Here is a 14816-nt window from a genome sequence, read left to right on the forward strand (position 1 = left end):
TGCATCAGTTAACCAAAGCACTTCAAAGTTTACAGTCACGGGTACGGCAAGTCGAAGAATTCAGAGCGGGGCATATTGGAGCCTGCTTCCTCGGGAAGAGAATTCCGCAGATACACTACTCTCTGGGAAAAGCAGCAGCCCTCACTTCCTCCTCCTCATCTCTGTCCTGAACCTACTCCCCCAAAGCTTGAGGCCTAGTCTCAGCCACCAGCAGAAATGACTGGATAGGGTAGGGCTTCACCCTCTCAGTGCAATGATTTCCCACTTCCCACCAAAATCCCGGATGTACTCACTTAGTTGCTTGCTGTCTCACAAATGAAAGATTTCATTGTAACTTCTTCCGGTCCCAGTAAGGGCAAAACATCTTTGAAAGCTGCTCTGAAAACCCAGTCTTCACAACCACATTTCTGTTTTCACCGAAGACAGTTAGAGTCATACACCACACAAACAGATCCTTCAGCCCAACTCGTCTATGCCAACCATATATCCGAAATCAATCTATTCCATTTGCCAGCATGTGGCCCATATTCCTTAAAACCCTTCCTATTCATATACCCATCTAGATGCAGAGGGATGTGGGCCAAATGTTAGCAAATGGGACAAGATTAATTTTGAATTTCTGGTCGGCATGGACGAGTTGTACCAAAGGGTCTGTTTCCGTGCTATATGACTCTAATCTTCTTCGGTGAAAGCAGAGGTGTGATTGTGAAGGCTGGAGTTTCAGAGCAGCTTTCAAAGATGTTTTGCCCTTAATGGGAGCAGAAGAAGTTACAATGAAGTATTGCATTTGTGAGAAAGCAACTGAGTGAGTAACTACATCCGGGATTTTGATGGAAGGTGGGAATTTGTTGCACAGTGGGGATGAAGCCCTACCCTATTCAGTCATTTCTGCTGCTGGATGAGTCCAGGCCTCAAGATTAGGAGGAGCAGATTTAGGACCGAGATGAGGAGGAACTGCTTTTCCCAGAGAGTAGTGAATTTATGGAATTCTCTGCCCATAGAAGCAGTAGAGGCATTTTCACTCAGAGAGACCTTGGAGTGCAGGTTCATAGCTCCTTGAAAGTGTAGTCACATGTCAATAGGATAGTGAAGATGGCGTTTGGTATGCTTTCTTTTATTGGTCAGAGTATTGAGTACAGGAGTCATGTTGTGGCTGAACAGGACATTGGTTAGGTCACTGTTGGAATACTGCGTGCAATTCTGGTCTCCTTCATATCGGAAAGATGTTGTGAAACTTGAAAGGGTTCAGAAAAGATCTACAAGGATGTTGCCAGGGTTGGAAGATTTGAGCTATAAGGAGACACTGAACACGTTGGGGCTGTTTTCCCTGGAGTGTCAGAGGCTGAAGGGTGACCGTATAGTGGTTTATAAAATCATAAAGGGGCATGGATAGTATAAATAGACAAAATCTTTTCCCTGGGGTGGGGGAGTCCAGAACTAGAGGGCATAGGTTTAGGGTGAGAAAGGAAAGATATGTAAGAGACCAAAGGGGCAACTTTTTCACAGAGGCTAGTGTGTATATGGAATGACCTGCCAGAGGAAGTTGTGGAGACTGGTGCAATTGCAACATTTAAGAGGCATTTGGATGGGTATATGAATAGGAAGGGTTTGGAGAAATATCGTTTGGGTGCTGGCAAGTGGGACAAGATTGGGTTGGGATATCTGGTCGGTATGGGACGGGTTGGACTAAAGGGTCTGTTTCCATGCTGTACATCGCTATGACTCTAAACTCAAATACACAGTTGAATGGGTATTTGCAATGGTAGGGGAATGAAGGGTAGTTGGGACAATGCAGGGAGGAGGAGCTGAGTTGATGGATAGATCAGCCATGATCTTAATGAATGGTGGAGCAGGCTGGATGGGCCAAATGGCCGACTCCTGCTTCTATTACTATGAAACTATAACCCTGCATTTCCCATGGCTAACCCACCTAACCTGCACATCCCTGGACATTCTGGGCAATTTAGCCTGGCCAATCCAAATCAAGGCCAGTGAGTAACGTAGTGCTGTGGAAAATGATCAGAGAATGATAGAAAGGGACAAGGGGAGTAAATATACCAGCAATCAAAACTGGATTTTAACGGTCACAAAAATTGAAACTAAAAACAGTGTGTCTGAATGTGTGCTGCATTGTAACAAAAGTGAATGAATTGACTGCACACATTGAAGAGAATAATTATGATCGGAGACTCCTTACAGAGACATGGCTTCAGGATGACAAGGATTGGATCCTGAATATGGAGGGGATAGTCAGATGGGAAGCGAGGTAAAGGTAGAGGGTTGGCACAGCTCATCAAAGCACTGATCACAGGGTAGTCTGGTGTCAGGTCGGGTTTCAGGTCCTGATTCCTCTGTCCTCTGTTGATCTCCCTGTTCCCTATTACACCTTCTGGAACAATAAAACATTCAGTAATCAAGCTCCAACCCACAATCTCCCAGCCGGTCAACCATCCAGGCACAGAGTGTAGTCATAACAGGGAATTAAACAAGAAAAATGAAACATAATTAGAAATAAATAGGTGCTTATGCTTAATGTTTGTTCATTCGGAAGTAAACCAGAAATAGGGCTCTCCCAGGATTCTCGTGGTGCCCTACTTGGGGAATTTTGTCTCCCTTCCATCTAACTATTATCACCCAGCTATGATTTACAACAATATTTACACCAACAGAAATAAAGCATCTGTTATCAAACAGGCAGAGGGATACTGATGTAGATTTTTTATTCTCTTTCATGCAAATACACACACACGTCCATGGGAGTGAATTTGTATGTGCAGGTTCGGTGGGGGGGGGGGGCGGGGGGGGGGTTAGCCTTGCCAAATTACCCATAGTGCCCAGGGATGTGCAGGTTAGTCAGGGTAAATGTACAGCAACAGGGTGTAGGGGAATGGGTGTGGGTGGGTTAACCTTCAGAGGGTCGGTATGGAGTCTTTGGGCCCAGTGGCCTGCTTCCACACTGTGCGGATTCTCTGAAGGGAAGGGGTTTTGCAAACTGTGACACGCCTCTTGATATGTTGATGTCACAGCAGGGAAGTGGCCCTGTCCGTTTGAGTGAATCTCACTGTCTGGGCAACTCTTCATCCTGGGAAGGAGACAGAGATGGGAGGAGGGGAAATCTATTCACTTGTAGCAACTGGAATGAATCCAGGGAGGGAGCAGACTCCGCAAACTCAAGTATGCGTCTTAGTTACCCGGGTGAGAAGGGACGGAAGGATCGACGTTGGGAAGGCGGGAAGAGTAGATATTTTTTCTGTTTTGATGTTTAAAATGCACCCAATTCCCACAAGTAAGTGCAACAGGTACAAGTAAAGCACATGCAATATTCCTCATTGCAGCTTCAAGCCGGTTATGCATCCTCTGTTTTTCCTGCGCCTTGGCTCCAGCACATTCAGCTTCCTTCCCTCATTCCCATACCCCCACCCTGATGTTCCCAGCTGACCCGCAAAAGTTCGGTTTGTACCTCCATTCTTTCGCGGTTGTCTTTTGTGGGTTTTGAAAACTTTCCCAGTTCTCTGAGTATTGGAGCTGGAAGGTTACGTTGTGCACTCTCCAGGACATTTGTTTGGTTACTTTTGGAGTATCGTGTGCAGTTTTTGTCTCTCTGCTAGAGGAAGGATATTGTGAAACCTGAAAGGATTCAGATAAGATTGACAAGGATGTTGTCAGGGTTTGAGCTGAACAGAGTGGAGCTGTTTTCTGTCGAGCGCCAAAGGCTGAGGGTGACCCTACAAACGTTTATAAAATCATGAGAGGCATGGATAGGGTAAATAGACAAGGTCTTTTCTCTGGCTGGGTTATAGGTTCAGGGTGAGGGTGAGATTTAAAAGGAACCTAAGGGGCAACTCCTATATTCAGAGGGTGTTGTATGTAAGGAATGAGCTGCCAGAGGAAATGGTGATGGATGGTACAATTACAGCAATTAAATGGCATCTGGATGGGTATATGAATAGAAAGGGTTTAGAGGACATAGGCCAAGTGCTGACAAATGGGACTGGATTAATTTAGAATATCTGGTTGGTACTGATGAGTTGGACCAAAGGGTCTGTTTCTGTGTTGTACATCTCTATGACTCTGGCTTTCCACTAACATTTGCCACGTCAATAGGTTCACTTTCTCTCTAATGTCGGTGTTAATGCCTTGATGTCTCATTTTGCTCACACCTTCCTGGGGACGTTAACCATTTCGTGTCTGGTTCTTCCTCAAGAAGCTGCATTCCCGATTCACCCTGAATTGACACACTTTTTTTTGCTTCCCAAAATCAGACCTGCTCACTCTCAGCAGTATCCCAATGTTGTGAAAGATATTCACTTCCAGGTGGAATTATCCAAAATGCAGACAGATGTCAGTCTTGATGTTTTTGCTTTTCTGCCCCTGTAAGATCCTGAATCAGCACCTTCAGGAGAATTAGTTAGAGCGGAGTGAGAACAGAGGGGGAAGAGAATGTGGGAGTGCTTTCAATTTTGTGGAATAACAGAACACAAGAATATTCCATAGAAAGTAAAATTGCCTATTCAGAATTTCTACCCTGCACTGACAGTGATGAGCTTTGTAATCTCTCTTTACAGAGTATTTGAAGATCTGAAGACGGAAGTTTCAAAATCAACAGATAAAGGCCTTATGCCTGAAACGTTGACTCTCCTGCTCCTCGGATGCTGCCTGACCTGTTGTGCTTTTCCAGCGCCGCACTTTTCAACTCTGACTGTCCAGCGTCTGCAGTTCTCACTTTGACATCAATGCCTGAGAGGCACTCAATCCATCGGGACTGCAACAATTTTCAACTATGAGTCTGTGAGAAGGAGCAAAGCTTTTTGGTTCCTGTTTGAGTATGTTTTCGCATCAGTGGGACTGGATGAGAGACCCGACTGTTGCAGCGCACTGAGTGTGGAGCCTGAAACAGTTATATGGCCTGGGAAGAGGAATTCAGGGTGGGGAGGGGCTCCACACGCGTTTGTGAGCGGCTGAAGCTTCAGCCATGGAGAAACCCGTGGAATCCCGCCCCGTGGAGAAACCATGGAAGTGTGGCACCTGTAGAAAAGGCTTCCGTTTCCTATCTGCCTCGGACGGATTCCTCGGATTGGGATTTTTGCAAATGGTGCAGGGACTGCATTCGGCTTGGCCCCACTCCATTACCCAGACACCTTACCCCACCCCCTCGTTCCATTGTTGATGTCACTGCGCAGAACTGGTCTTGTGAGGTTCAGAATGAAACTCCCTGCCTCTGGGCAACTCTTTATCCTGTGGGGGGTGGGGGGTGGGGGGAAAGAGTAAATGAACTTTTGTATCTCTTTTCCCCAGGTTTGGGGTTCGGGGGGAGTCCAGAACTAGAGGGCATAGATTTAGGGTGGGGGGAGTGGAAGATTTGTGAGGGACCTAAGGGGCAACCTTTTCACGCAGAGGGTGGTGAGTTCATGGAATGAGCTGCCAGAGGAAATGGTGAAGGCCGATATAATTACAGCATTTAAAAGGCATCTGGATGGGGAATATGAATAGGAAGGGTTTAGAGGGACATTGGCCAAATTCTGGCAAATGGGTCACTAGGTTAAGTTAGAATATCTGGTTGGTGTGGACTGAAGGGTTTGTTTCCATGCTGTACAACTCTATGACTTTATTTCTACATAGTCAGAACCAATTTCACAAGACTAGGAACAGGCCATTCACCCCTTCCAACCTGTCCTGAGCTGTGGTTAAACTGCATATAATTCAGTGCAAGTTTCAGAAAGGTTTCAACAGCTCTTTTAAAAAATTTAACATGCTTTCAGACTTCAACTATGTTTCTGAATATATCATTTTAGGTATTCTTAATTGTAAAGATACACGTATCTAGTGAACACGACCCACACCTCCGGGTGCTGCCAGTAAACTTTACAATGCTGATGAAACAATGCAGTACCTGCACTCACGAAAAATTTACAATTTCTAACGATACTAGCTCCTCATTCACTGCTCCATCTGATACACGACATTGGAAATTCAGTGCAGGAGGCTGCAAAAAAAATGCAGGAGGTTGCTTTAAAACAAAAACCTCTTGGAGCTCAAAACTTTCAATGAGAGTCTGAGCCTGGCAGTAAGTAAGTTCAGGTAACCTTTATTGTGACCCAACTTTGTTACAGCTTCAGATTCCACCCCCGCACCTCCCCCCTCACCAAAAAGGGGTCGAAAAAGTTGCTGTTTTTTTTTAAATAAGCAGCTCAAGGTCAAAGCGCACACACTGCCACCCCCCTCCACCTCTCTCCACCTCTCTCCTTTACTACTGGTCAGCACCGAGTTGTCCCTTTGTAATTGGGTCCTTGCTACAGCCGTAACCCATAGGAAATACTGCCTCACTCACCAATTTCAACCCATATCTTGTCTCCAAGTAAGTTTCTCTCCACGCATTTGCCAGTGAGGGGAGGGCAGTGGAGAGTCAACCAGACTGTTGTGGGTCTGGAGTCACGTGTAGGCCAGACTGGGTAAAAGGAGATAGCTGGAACAACTGAGTGAATCCTCTCCCACAACGACAGTTTCCTTCCCTAAAAAGGACGTGAGTCAATCAGATGGGGGTTTCACCACCCCCAACCCCCGAAAATGGTTTCACCGTTAGATTCTGAACTCCAGATTTCTGACCAAATTCCAATTCCACCATCTGTCGCGGTGGAATTCAAACCCGGGAGCCCCCGGAACTGCGTTGATAGTCCAGTCGATAATGGCACTTGGCCGTCACTCCTTCAATCCCCCTGCGGTGGCACGTGAACTCGCTGGTGCCTCCGCAGGTGGGAGGAGCAGGTGAAGCCTTTCCAGCACTCAGGGCAGCTGAAGGGCCTTTCGTCTGTGTGGACCCGCTGGTGAGTCAGCAAGTTGGAGGCCTGGGTAAATCTCTTCCCACACTCAGGACAGCTGAAGGGCTTCTGCCCTGTGTGGACCCGCTGGTGGGTCAGGAGGTAGGAGGCCCGGACAAAGGCCTTCCCGCACTCGGGGCAGCTGAAGGGCCTTTCCCCAGTGTGGAGCCGCTGGTGCCTGAGCACGTTCGAGGAATTCCTGAAGGTTTTCCCACACTCGGGGCAGTTGAAGGGCCGCTCCCCTGTGTGGATACGCCAGTGGGTCAGCATGGTAGAGTCCTGGCTAAAGCCCTTACCGCATTCGGGGCAGGAGAACGGCCTCTCCCCCGTGTGGATGTGCCGATGAACCTCCAGGGCAGACGGAGCACGGAAGCTTTTCCTGCAGTCGCCACACTTCCACCGTTTCTCCACAGGGCGGGATTCCTTGGGTTTCTCCATGGCCGAAGCTTTAGCTGCACATGTGTGGAGACTGTCCCCAACTTGAATTCCTCTTCCCAGGCCATATAGCTATTACACGCTCCTCACTGAGTGCACTGCAACGGTAGGGTCTCTCCTCCAGTCCCACTGATGCTGAAAACGTACTCAAACAGAAACCAAAACGCTTTGCTCCTTCTCACAGAATCAGAGTTGAAAACCATTGCGTTCCCGATGGATTGCGTGACTGTCAGACATTGATGTCAAAGTGAGGACTGCAGACATTGGAGAGTCAGTGTTGAAAAGTGCAGCGCTGGAAAAGCGCAGGAGGTCAGGCAGCATCCGAGGAGCAGGAGAGTCAACGTTTTGGGCATAAGCCCTTCACTTGTTGATTTTGAAACTTCCGTCTTCAGATCCTCAAATGCAAAAAGAGATTACAAAAGCCATCACTGTCAGTGCAGGTTAAAAATTCTGAACAAGGAATTCTACTTTCTGTGGAATATTCTTTTCTTTTGTTATTCCACAAAATTGAAAGCACCATCCCACTCTCCCTCCCCCTCTGTTTTCACTCCACTCTAATTTTCCTGAAGGTACTGATTCAGGATCTTACAGGGGCAGAAAAGCAAAAACGTCAAAACCGACATCTCTCTGAATTTTGGATACCTCCACCTGAAAGTTAATATCTGTGGGATACTGCTAAGAGTGAGTAGGTTTGATTTGGGAAGAGTGTCAATTCAGTGTGAACCTGCAATGCAGCTTCTTGAAGAAGATGGTTTACACAAAATGGTTTACGTCCCCGGGAAACAGGAGAGCAAAGTGAGACATCAAGGTATTAACATAGACACCAGAGAGAAACTCAACGTAAAGATATGGCAAATGTTTGCGGAAAGCCAGAGTCACAGATATACAGCACAGAAACAGACACTTGGATCAAACTCTTTGGTGCTGACCAGATATCCGAAATTAATCTAGTCCCATTTGCCAGCACTTGGCCCATATCCCTCTGAGCCCTTCCTATTCATATCCCTAACCAGATGACTTTTAAAATACTGCAATTGTACCAGCCTGAGCCACTTCCTCTGGCAGCTCATTCCATACATGCACCACCCTCTGCGTGAAAACAATACCCCTTTAGGTTGCTTAAATCACCACCGCCCCCACCCCCATCCTCACCCTTAACTTATTAACCTCCAGTTCTGGACTCCCCCATCCCAAGGAAAAGACCTTGTCTAATTACCCTCTCTCCCCTCACCTCTTCATTTTATAAAAGTCTTTCAGGTCACCCCCCCCCCCCCCCCCCCCATCTATCCATCTCTCCTCACCTTGAGTTTGCAGAGTCTGCTCCCTCCCTGGATTCACTCCAGTTGCTACAAGTGAACATATTCCCCTCCCTCCCTTGATGAAGGGTTCCCCTTAGGGAAGGAGTTGCACTCTAAAACTGACATGGCCACTTCCGCGTTGTGACGTCACCAACGGAGCGAGGCCGGCAGCGGGGACCCTCACACTGCGCCTGCTCCGGACGGCGGCCGTCTGGTCCGCAGTGCGCCGGCGCCGTTTGCAAAACAGCTTTCCTTCGGAGAAGCTCCATAGTGTGGAAGCAGGCCACTCGGCCCAGGGAGTCCACACCGACCCTCCGAAGGGTAACCCACACACACCCATTCCCCCCCCCCCCCCCCCCGCCATTGCTCTGCATTTAACCCTTACGAATGCACCTAACCTGCACATCCTATGGCTAATCCACCCTAACCTAGACAGACATCCTAAATTAATGTAGTTCCATTTGCCAGCATTTGGCCCAAATCCCTCTAAACCCTTGCTCTTCATATACCCAGATGCCTTTTATATTGTGTCATTATGCCAGCCTCCACAACTTCCTCTGGCAGCAGGTTCCATACATCCACCACCCTCTGCGTGAAAAAGTTTCTACTCACTTCCCTTTCCCCATTCACCTTAAACCTATGTTCTTCTAGTTCTGGACTCCCCTACCCTGGGGAAAAGACCTTGCTCTGATCCATGCCCCTTATATACTTTTATAAGGTCACCCCTCAGCCTCTGATGCTCCAGGGAAAATATCCCTGGCCTATCAGCCTCTCCCTGTACCTCAAACATTCCAACTCTGCCAACAAGTCTTATAAAAGTTTTCCCACCCCTTTCAAAGTTTCACAACATTTTTCCTATTGCAGGGAGACCAGAACTGAATGTAGTATTCCAAAAGTGGACTAACCACATGTCCTGCACAGCCACAACAGTACTTGCCAAATCCTGTACTCAATGCTCTGACCAATAAAGGAAAGCATACCAAGGTCTCTTTGTTCTGCAACACTCCCCTTAACTGTGTAAGTCCTGCCTGGATTGCTTGACCAAAATGCAAACCTCACATTTCTCTAAATTAAACTCCACCTGCCACTCTTTGGCCGATCAGCCCGTCCGATCAATTCTGATTTATATCTCTTTCCTCCCTTATTCCAGAGAAGCTGAAAATCTCCACCCCACACACTCTCCCTCCATTCTCAGTTTGCTGAACCTAATCCCTGCTGTACCTCATCCTAAAGGTCTGGTTCATGCTGATTAACAGGCCCACACTCACCGGGGGGGGGATCTAATTGAAACATACATAATACTGAACGACCTGGACATTGGGAAGATGTTTCAATTGGTCAGAGAGACTAGGAACAGAGGACCTTTTAGAATGGAGAAAAGGAAAAACTTCAGCCAGAGAGTGGTGAATCTATGGAATTCCTTGACACAGAAGGCTGTGGAGGCCAGGTCACTGAGGATATTTAAAACTGAGATAGATAGGTTCTTGAGTATCAAGGGGATCGAGAGGTATTGGGAGAAAGCAGGTGAATGGGGTTGACAAACTGATCAGCCACAATTGAATGGTATGAGCAGACCTGATGTGGTGAATGGCCAAATGTCTGCTCCTGTCTTATGGTCTCTTACTGTCCTGGACATAGTGAGAGTTGGGAGCAGGAGTAGGTCAGTTGGTCTTTCGAGCCTGCACCAGCTTTGAACAGATCATAACTGGATATTAATCTACCTACATCTAGGTGGATAGGCTGGGATGTTTTCAATGGAACACAGGAGGTTGAGATGTGACATTATAGAGAATTATAAAATCATGAGGGGCATAGATGAGGTGAATGGCAGGTATTGTTTCAAGATTAGGAGCAAATTTTTAAGGTGCAAGGAGAAAGATTTTAAAAAAGATATGAGAAACACCTTTTTCCTTTGAGAGAGTGGTTCATGTGTGGAATGAATGTGAGGAAATGGTGGATGCAGGTACAGTAACAACGTTTAAAAGATGTTTGGATAAGGACATGAATAGGAAAGGTTCTAAGAGATATGGGCCAAACACAGGCAGGTGGAATGAGTTTAGTTTGTGAACATAGTCAGCACGGATTAGTTGGGCTGAAGGGTCTGTTTCTGTGCTGTTCGACTCTAACTGTTCTATACTGGTCTTGAAACCATTTTCTTGCCTTCCCCCAGAAACATCCACCTCTTTGTTGTTCAAAAATCAGATGAACTCAGCCTTGAATATATTCAATGACCCCCTAACTGCAGGAAGGCATTCCCACTTCTGAACTCAATTCCTCTTGCCTTGCTGATTGCTTACTGCACCTGTCTGACAACAGACAGTGACTGGTGTAGGAGGACGCCGAGGCCCCTTTGTACATCCACACGGCATTCCTGATGAAGGGCTCGGGCCCGAAACGTCGACTCTCCTGCTCCTTGGAAGCTGCCTGACTTGCTGTGCTTTTCCAGTGCCATACTTTTTGACTCTGATCTTCAACACCTGCAGTCCTCACTTTCCCCACATCCCAATATATCACCATTTAAACAATGCACTTCCTTTCTGCTGTTTTTTTCCCCACAGCAAAGGCTATAACTTCACACTGTGGGAATGTTTTTGCCAATTGAGACACAGACCTGGATCAACATTTCCGGAGTCTGCTCCTCCCTGGATTCACTGCCTTTGCATTCAGTTGCTGCGAGTCAACAATTGAAGCCCACAATGAAATAAAGAAATGGAAAAGAGAGTGCCGTACTCACAATGTCAAACAGAGGAAGGAAGTTGCATCATGGAGTGAAGCTCAATCTTCATTCAGAGAGAGCGAGGTGCAGCATCACCTTCAGAAGCTCATGGGACAACTTCCGCATTCAGACAATAGTGGATGTTCTCATTGGCAGGAGGACTACCCTACTTCCGGTCCTCCAAGGCTCCCCATTAGCTTCGAAAGAAGATCGCGCCCCATTGCAGCGGACAGCTAGGAGCATGCGCCGTTCTTGCTGACACCGAGGAGCATGCGCTGTACACTCTGTGGCAATGCTGTGATTACTGACAAATTTAAGTCTCCAAATGCCAATAGGAGAAAAAGAAACGGTAGAGTCAATATTTATTTATTTATGACTCGACATAACCAAACATGCTCCTCACTATTTTTGCTACTCACCTTGCCGACACCCCTCATGATTTTACAAATCTCAATAAGGTCACCCCTCAACCTCCTCCACTCCAGTGAATAAAGTCTCAGCCTCTCCTTATAACTCAAACCCTTCAGTCCTGACAACAACCTGGTACATCTTTACCGAACCTTCTCTAATAGTATTCTTCCGATAACAGGGCGACCAGAACTGTACTCAGTGTTCTAAAAGTGGCCTCACCAACATCCTGTATAATTTCAAAATGATGTCCCAACTCCAACATTCAACGGTGTGGGCAGCACAGTGGCACAGTGGTTAGCACTGCTGCCTCACAGCACCAGAGACCCGGGTTCAATTCCTGCCTCAGGCGACTGACTGTGTGGAGTTTGCACGTTCTCCCCGTGTCTGCGTTGGTTTCCTCCGGGTGCTCTGGTTTCCTCCCACAGTCCAAAGATGTGCAGGTCAGGTGAATTGGCCATGCTAAATTGCCCGTAGTGTTAGGTAAGGGGTAAATGTAGGGGTATGGGTGGGTTGCGCTTCGGCAGGGCGGTGTGGACTTGTTGGGCCGAAGGGCCTGTTTCCACATTGTAAGTAATCTAATCTAATGAAGGTGTGAACAATGAAGGCAAGTGGGCTAATCAACTCTTAACCACTCTGTCTACCAGTGATGCAACTTTCAAAGAACTATGTACCTGAACCACACCCCCATGTCTCTGTTCTACAACATAACCCAGGGCCCCGCCAGTAACTGCTACAAGTCCTCCCTTTTTTTTAAAGCAAAGTGCAATTCCTCACTTTTATCTATACCTCTCTCGTGTACACGTTCTCTCTCGGACACAGACATACACCACCCAACACGCTCACAGGCTTATACTCCATCACACCAGTTTTTGTTTTAAAGCTGTTCATTTCTGAGGGGGATCCAAGATGGCGGTGACCCAGCAAGTCTGAGTCTACAGTGCTCCTCCCAAGACTTGGGTAAAGTGGGTCACCCACCCCCACCACACTCACCAAATCATTTATAATAGTTGTTTAATTTAATTAGTTGTTTAATATTAAACTTAAACAATCTAATCTTTAGTTAAAATGACTAAAGGAAAGGGAGCCCGCAGCTCTCAACAAGCAGGACCCCCTCCCCCACCCTCTCCAGCTACAGCAGAGGCGTCCACAGCCGCCCCAGGGGACTTACCTATAGGGGCAAGCCTTGTGGAGATAATCTCCAAGCTGGACGCGAAGATCAACGCGTTTATCGAGGAGTCCCGAAATCGATGGGACTCACTCTCGGCCGCGCTGCAGAAGCACGACCGAGACATTAAAGAAATCGAGCGCCGAGTCGGAGGGGCGGAGCTAAAGGCTGCGACCTCCGAAACTGCAGCACAATCGGCCGTGGATTAGGTCCGGACTCTCGAACAGCGATTCCGGACCTTAGAGAATCACATTGACGACCTCGATAATCGAGGTTTAAGGGACTTAAATATTCAGTACTCCTTACGCTACCCAACGACGTTACACTTTAACCATAAAAGATCCGTATATAACTTTGGATCGCCAGAAAAGGCTAAGGAATTCTTAGACTCTCTTAGATAAACTGTAAGACATAATGGATGTTGGTTTGCCTTTCCCCCCGCTTTGGTTTATATCCCCCCTTTTTTTTCTTTCTCTTACTTTACTGTTTAATATTATCATGGGGGTGGGGAGAGGGATTTGATTTCCCCCCACCCCCCCTTGGGGTTGTTTTCTTTTATTATTTTATGTATATATGAGGGATATATGTGTATGTGTATATATATATAAATATAAGCTGGGGGATTTGGTTGGTGTTGGCGGGGGGAGGTGGTTACCTTCTTCAATTTTACCTCTGTCTCTAGGAGCGGGGTTGTTTTCCCTTGTTATTTTGTATTATTATATTTAATTATTATTTGTTGAGGTGGTAATTTTATAGTTATATGTTTATATATGGTATTAACATTACCAAATATATCCAGGTGTTGGTGTGGGTGGAGGTAGGGTGCTCACTGTTAACTCTAGCTTTGTATTATATTTGAATTCTCATTTTATTGAGGAGCGCCTGGGTCAAGGGTGGGGCATTGGTTGGGAGAGGATATGATGGACTTTTGGAGAGGAAGTGACACCCACTGGGAACAAGGGGGAAAATCTCCACTTAGATACGTTTTATATTTTTTTTATTTAGAAATAGTTTTTTATTGTATTGTTGTGGGTGTATTAGAGAGGCTTTATTGTTGTAAATTTTATATGCTCTACGCTCGGGATGTTCTGGATAGGGTTCCCCCTCCCGAGGGGTCTCGGATTGGGCCAGAGGATTATGGTTGATCACTCGGTTAAGTGGTGCACCTGGAATGTCAAGGGGAGTAATTCGCCAGTCAAAAGGAAGAAAATATTATCAAATCTTAAGAAGGAAAGAGTTGATATAGCTCTCCTACAGGAGACACACCTGTCGGATAAAGAACACTTGAAATTATGACAGGGTGGATTTGATCAGGCCTTTTTTTCTTCTTTTAGCTCAAAAAGCCGGGGAGTTGTTATTCTTGTCCGAAAGAATTTCCCTTTCAAAATCCTAAAGCAGATAAAAGACGAATCTGTACGATATATTTTGATTAAAGCCCTCATAAATGGAGAGGAATATGGGATTTTAAATTTGTACTGCCCTCCGGCACACCCCTTTAAATTTATAACGGAAGCCTTTTCAAAATTGATGGCTTTTGGTGCCCGTCATATAATTATAGGGGGAGACTTTAATTGTATTATGGATCCGGAAATAGATAGGATTCCCAAGAGTACTGCAGGAGTATCTCCCAGATCTAGACAATTGATGGATCTGAACAAAGAATTAGGATTAGTAGATGTATGGAGATGTCTTCATCCACAAGGCAGAGATTTTTCTTTTTACTCCAATCCACATAAGTGTCATACCAGAATTGATATGTTTTTCGCCCCCTCGATTTTTTTAAATTGCATATCATCCTATAAAGTAGGTAGTATAGCAATTTCCGATCACGCTGCTGTATATATGGAAACTAAGGCGAGGAACAATGGGACATCCCCTCGGCATTGGCGTATGGACCCCTTCCTAATGAAAGATAGTAAATTTGTAAAGTACTTCTCTCAAGAATTTAAACTTTTTTAGATATTAATTCAGGTACA

General features: G+C 46.2%; 3 protein-coding genes across 3 annotated transcripts in view; 1 reads left to right on the forward strand and 2 right to left on the reverse strand.

The window, feature by feature from the left end:
• LOC148144325 (uncharacterized) overlaps positions 1–11323 on the reverse strand; it is a 46171-nt gene extending 34848 nt beyond the window's left edge. The window contains exon 1 of the mRNA XM_087974679.1: positions 11283–11323. The gene's annotated coding sequence lies outside the window, so the exon portion shown is untranslated. The remainder of the gene's footprint in view (positions 1–11282) is intronic.
• The window catches only part of LOC148144324 (uncharacterized), a 222541-nt gene that overhangs the window by 129093 nt on the left and 78632 nt on the right, over positions 1–14816 (reverse strand). The window lies entirely within an intron of this gene.
• LOC122543538 (uncharacterized) overlaps positions 1–14816 on the forward strand; it is a 144810-nt gene that overhangs the window by 81037 nt on the left and 48957 nt on the right. The window lies entirely within an intron of this gene.

Source organism: Chiloscyllium plagiosum, unplaced genomic scaffold (assembly GCF_037043375.1).
Source record: "Chiloscyllium plagiosum isolate Xiang-an unplaced genomic scaffold, Cpla_swu_hap1 HiC_scaffold_27, whole genome shotgun sequence".
Taxonomy (NCBI): Eukaryota; Metazoa; Chordata; class Chondrichthyes; order Orectolobiformes; family Hemiscylliidae; genus Chiloscyllium; species Chiloscyllium plagiosum.